Consider the following 5,726-nt stretch of genomic DNA (forward strand, 5'->3'; position numbering starts at 1 on the left):
CATTGTGGTATATGCATAAAATATAATACTATTCAGCAATTTTTTAAAAAGAATATACTGTTGGGTAGATCATGGCAATGACATGCTTGGTGAAAAGCCCAAAGAATATCCAATTGATATAAAGCGGTAAAAGGCCAACCTAGTTTTTGAGAACAAGACCCTATCAATAGTTACTGGGAACTTACAGGAGTAGGTGAATTGGATGCAAAAGGATATAGGAACATGATGAAAAGACTCTGAGCTGGGCAGTGGTGGCACATGCCTTTAATCCCAGCACTTGGGAGGCAGAGGCAGGAGGATTTCTGAATTCGAGGCCAGCCTGATCTACAGAGTGAGTTCCAGGACAGCCAGGGTTACACAGAGAAACCCTGTCTTGAAAAACAAAATAACAACAAAAAACAAAACATAAACAAAAAAAAAAAAGAAAAGAAAAATCTGTTTTGATTGTACTGATGATTATGTAAAATAGATAAATAGATGATGATAATAGATAGATAGATGGATAGATAAATAAATGATAGATTGAACAACACTGTTAAGATGTAATAATTCTAAGGATGTTGTTCTGCTAATTTTTATATCAATATATACTATATAATCATTCTTCAGGTTGATGTTTTCAGAACACTATATTAATTCATGAAGATAACCTCCATGCAAGGCAAGAAGGGATTTCTTCTTCATTCCTTTGGGAGGCTGTACTGGCTAGTTTTGTGTCAACTTGACACAGCTGGAGTTATCACAGAGAAAGGAGCTTCAGTTGAGGAAATGCCTCCATGAGATACAACTGTAAGGCATTTTCTCAATTAGTGACCAAGGGGGAAAGGCCCCTTGTGGGTGGGACCATCTCTGGGCTGGTAGTCTTGGGTTCTATAAGAGAGCAGGCTGAGCAAGCCAGGGGAGGCAAGCCAGTAAAGAACATCCCTCCACGGCCTCTGCATCAGCTCCTGCTTCCTGACCTGTTTGAGTTCCAGTCCTGACTTCCTTTGGTGATGAACAGCAGCATGGAAGTGTAAGCCGAATAAACCCTTTCCTCCCCAACTTGCTTCTTGGTCATGATGTTTGTGCAGGAATAGAAACCCTGACTAAGACAGAGGCCTACCTCTTAGGTCATTGTGCTACTGGCCAATGTAACCTCTGCGTTTGAAGTATTTGTTTGAAATACTTTTAGCAATATCATTTTATTCTAATTAACTCGAAAACAAAACCATCACATAGATAGTTTAAGGAAGCTACTCAGCTATTTTCCCAGTCCCAACTTCATGCATCCCAGTGAATTTTTGTGCACTTAGTACCCCACCTCTGATGCCAGAGAGCTTGACTTGGGGCTTTGTACTTTCCTCCTGGATTACGTTTGTGCTCACTTTTCGGTGGTGGTTTGAATAGGAATGGCCCTTATTGTCTCATGTGTTTGAATGCTTGGCCTACAGGGAATGACACATTTAGGAGATGTGGCCTTGTTGAAAGAAAGTTGTCACTGTAAAGGCAGGCTTTGAGGTCTAATACATATTCAAGTTCCACGGAATGAAACAATCTCTTCCTTGCTGCTAGCAGATCAAGATGTAGAACTCTCAGCTCCTCCTTCAACACCATGCCTGTGTGAATGCTGCCATGCTTCCCACCATGATGATAATGGACCAAACCTCTGAAACTGTAAGCCAGCCCCAATTAAATGTTTTCCTTTATAAGAGTTACCTTGGTCATGGTGTCTCTTCACACCAGTGAAGCCCAAACTAAGACATTTATCCAACACTCAGAAATAAAAATAAAATAAAAAACAAACAAACAAAAAACAAACTATAATGGAGTTGGAGCCAGAGAAAAGGAAAAAGCTTTATATCGTCTTTCACAACTCACATGCCCTTTTGCCTACATTCTGTTCTTTCTCATTACCTGACACGTCATATGCCCTCACACGAGGACCCCAGCTGATGTAAACTGGTGTGAGTACAGGTAACTCAAACTAAGGTAACTAAGCTAAGAAATTAGGAAGGAAGCCAAGAGAGTTATTTGAAATCTTTGATGCAGACATCAAGCAGAAATTTTATGTAACCTAACAGATTAAAGTAGATTTGGTACATTGTCATTAAATGATAAAGTATATGTGTGTGTGTGCATGTGTGTCTGTGTGCATAAAAGACTACACTTAAAGATGAGGTTTGGGGTATATTATGTCCAAGGCTCCACTACATTAAAGTAGTACAAACAAGGCGTCTTAATGCAACAGAAAAGTTATCTCTGAGTTCTCTAGAAGAGTTTTGGCCAGGCCCTGGCCCCCCTAAAAGCTTCAGGAAAAGCTTTTTCTCCCGGATCCTGGTAGCTGCAGTTTTTGGATTTCCTTGGCTTTGAAAGATCTCTCTGTAACCTCTGCCTTTGTTCTCATGACCTCCTCCTCGCTTGACTCCAGGTCACCTGGCCATCAGCTCTTAAGGACATCACTCATACAGACGTGGGGCCTGCCCTCTTCCATCATGACCTCATCTTAACTAATTATATCTGCAATGACTCTTTCCAAATAAGGTGATGTTCTAGGGTAGCAGGAATGAGGACAACTGCTTATCATTTCAAAGGAGTCTGGGATACAACTCAAAAACATCACAGAAGTAAAAAATGTTGACCCCACGCTTTATTTTACAGAACAAGAGAATCCAGGTTCACCCCTTACTGAATAAAATAGGGTTATGAATCCATCTCCCCGTTAGTCTCGACAGCCCTCTCCTGCTCACTGATTTACAGAATACCTAAGAGTTCCAGCCTTTAGCTGGACAATGAGGGAATGAAGATGAATTTTTAAAAACTAACTACTGTAGAACTTGGCCTCATAAAAGGAAGAGAAGCAGCAGACACACACTAAAAGACCCTATGGCTATCATAGAAGTGTTTCCAAAGTTCAACTGTGGCGGACAGAAGAAAGCGACCACTTACAGATGTCTAACTGTTTCTGGAAGGCAGTGGCGGTTGACTCCAGAAAAGGCCCTCTCTAGAAGAGACAGGGACAAGAGTCACAGCAAAGAGATTATGATCTTTGTTTTCATTTTGTTTTATTTTGTTTTTCCCAAGTGAAGAACATGACATAACTGAAGACAAGATGTGTGACATGAAATCCATTGTGCTGAGGAAGGAATTGAGCATGAATAGCAATCTGGTGTTACTGGGTGGTAGGATGCATAGGGCTATGAGAAGGGAAGCAGAGGAAATGCCTAGAAGAATATCTGGGGTTAGGTAATGAACAGATCTTGCACCGTGGCCTAGTGTTAGAATATGTATATGCTGATGAGCAGGGAATTATCAAATTCATAGATCTGGGATTCATTCAGAGGGTAATCTAAAGGGTGGCATTAGTTAAGCGGCCTCCTCAAACTGAGATAATGAGTCAGGAAAAAAGAAGAGGCTTCAAGCAGCATCTAAGAGGAAGAGTGTGCAGAAACTGGAACTGGGGAAAAGGGAGAACTCTGAAATTACGTCATTTAAAGAATCAGAATCTTCATTTCTGTTCCTCAGCTGTAGACAAATAGGTCTCAGTGCACTTTGCAGGCGTAGGGACAGAGGGACAGGAAATAAAACAACTGGTAAAGCAGGGGTGAAGGAAAATGAGAAGAAGATAGGATCTCAGCACACACTGGAAATGTAGCTCCCTGATTTACAGTCGCCTGATATGAAACACATGACAGGGAGGCTTTCCCAACACATCTCCTCTTCACTTATTCTTTAAAGGTTGTATTAGGTGTGTGTGTGTGTGTGTGTGTGTGTGTCTAGTGGATTTTACACTACACATGTGCAAAGGTTAGGGGACGATGACAGGGGTCCTCTTTTATTACTCTGTCTCATTCTCTTGAGACAGGGTCTCTCTCTCTCTCTCTCACTGACCCTTGAGTCCATCACTCTGTCCCTTGCCCCTCTCCCACTCCACCCTGCCCCAATATGAAGGCTGCTGCAGTCTGAGCAATCCTTTTGTCTCTGTACTCACCTGCCCCTAGGCTTGGGTTTATAGGCACAGCTGCCTCTCTGGCTTTCTCTGTGAGTGCAGGGCGTAAATCTCAGGTCCTCTTGCTTGTGAAGCAAGCATTCTTACCCATTGAGCCATCTTCCCAAGCTTTGGAATGTCTGTTGTTGTTTGGTTGGTTGGTTGGTTTTGGTTTTGAAGACAGAGTTTCCCTCTATAGCCCTGGGGGTCCTGGAACTCACTCTGTAGACCAGGCTGGCCTTGAACTCCGAGATCTGCCTGCTTCTGCCTCCCAAGAGCTGGGATTAAAGATGTGTGCCACTACCACCCTGCTTTAATTAACTTGTTTTGTTTGTGACAGAGTTTCTCCATGTAACAACCTTGGCTGTCCCTGGATATGTAGACTAGGCTGGTCTGGAATTTACCGAGATCCTCTTGAGAGCTAGGATTAAAGGCATGGACCACCTTACCTAGTTTAGTTGTACAGAGCTGGGTGGTGGTGGCTGCCTTTAATCCCTGCACTCAGGAGGCAGGGGTAGGTGGATCTCTGAGTGTGAGGACAGTCTGATGTATAGAGCTAGTTCCAGGACAGCCAGGGCTACACAGAAACCTTATCTTAAAAAAACAAGGGGGTGGGGGTGGGGGTGCTGAATGAAGAAGAAGCGCACAGAGGCATGTTACGTCACCGGCCTCTATACATTCAGGGGAATGCGTCTTTATTTTTATTATGACACTTTACTATGACATAGTCATTCATGTATACTCTGTACTTTTGCTCATTTTTATACACTCCCATGGCTTCTCTTGTCTCCCACAGACCTGGCCACTCTAGCTCGAGCATTACCCCTTCTCAAGTAGCCCTGCCTTGGCTCACGGTTTCTAGATAGCCAGAACAGAAAAACAAAAATTCATCCCGGTGCAAGGGTTCCTTGTGTCTAAAAGGTGAAACTAAGAAGGTGGCTCCTGCTGGATGGGAATGAAGAGAGTCCTGAGAAGGGAAGCAGATTGGTACCCATGGAGCTAGAGGGCCCTTGGCGTGAGTATGGAGATGAACCTGGGTATCCAGAATGCCAGAGAGGCTGGTTGCACCCTGCCAGACTCAGGAATCCTTTCTCTTCGCTGTGTGTGTTCTCCAAAGATCTTCTCGGTTACCTCATCTCTACCACAAGAACTTCCTTAGCAATGGAAAGCACATTTCTGTTAAAAAGTAAGAAAATTGAACATTATCAATGCAAGATTACTCCCAAATAAATTATAGCTAAATTCCATCTAAAAAAACAAAAAACTCCAGGTGAGAGTAATCCTCCATACAGGGCAAATTGTGCATGGAGGTCAGAGTGGTGTGCCTTGTGACTCCATGTCCATGGTTAAAACTGTCTGGGTCCCACCCCATAGTCTGACCCACAGAGGCTGCTCTTGACTGTGAGGAGGGAGGACATTCACTTATTCAGTTCTGAGTTCGTTGTTTCCAGAAGAAAAAGAAAGAGCAAGACAAAATTCAGCCATAATAGAAATGCTAAAAAATAAGAATAAGTAATGCTTACCATTTGCCCATGTGTTCTTCCTTGAAAAGTAAGCTAAAGTTTCAGGTTTTCCCTGATGCTCACTGAGAGAGGAACGGGAACACGGTGATGCAAGGACTTGAGTGTCCCCATCCTTCTGTTTTTACTTATAGCTCTCTCAGCTTCACACAGAATCAAAATGTGGACTTGGGTGACCCATTTTACTGGACATTCAAGGCAAGGCATTAACCACTGTTCCGCTTCTAAAACTCACCCTGATG

At 42.9% G+C, this 5,726-nt stretch overlaps 1 long non-coding RNA gene across 1 annotated transcript; it reads left to right on the plus strand.

Moving 5' to 3' along the window:
* The first annotated feature begins 872 nt into the window (after window positions 1–872).
* On the plus strand, window positions 873–5,413 carry Gm31590. The gene is made up of 3 exons (XR_374888.3): window positions 873–1,012; window positions 1,555–1,653; window positions 4,761–5,413. It is a non-coding gene; the product is annotated as a predicted gene, 31590 (long non-coding RNA).
* The last annotated feature ends 313 nt before the right edge of the window (window positions 5,414–5,726 follow it).

This window comes from Mus musculus, chromosome 2, assembly GCF_000001635.26.
Source record: "Mus musculus strain C57BL/6J chromosome 2, GRCm38.p6 C57BL/6J".
Taxonomy (NCBI): Eukaryota; Metazoa; Chordata; class Mammalia; order Rodentia; family Muridae; genus Mus; species Mus musculus.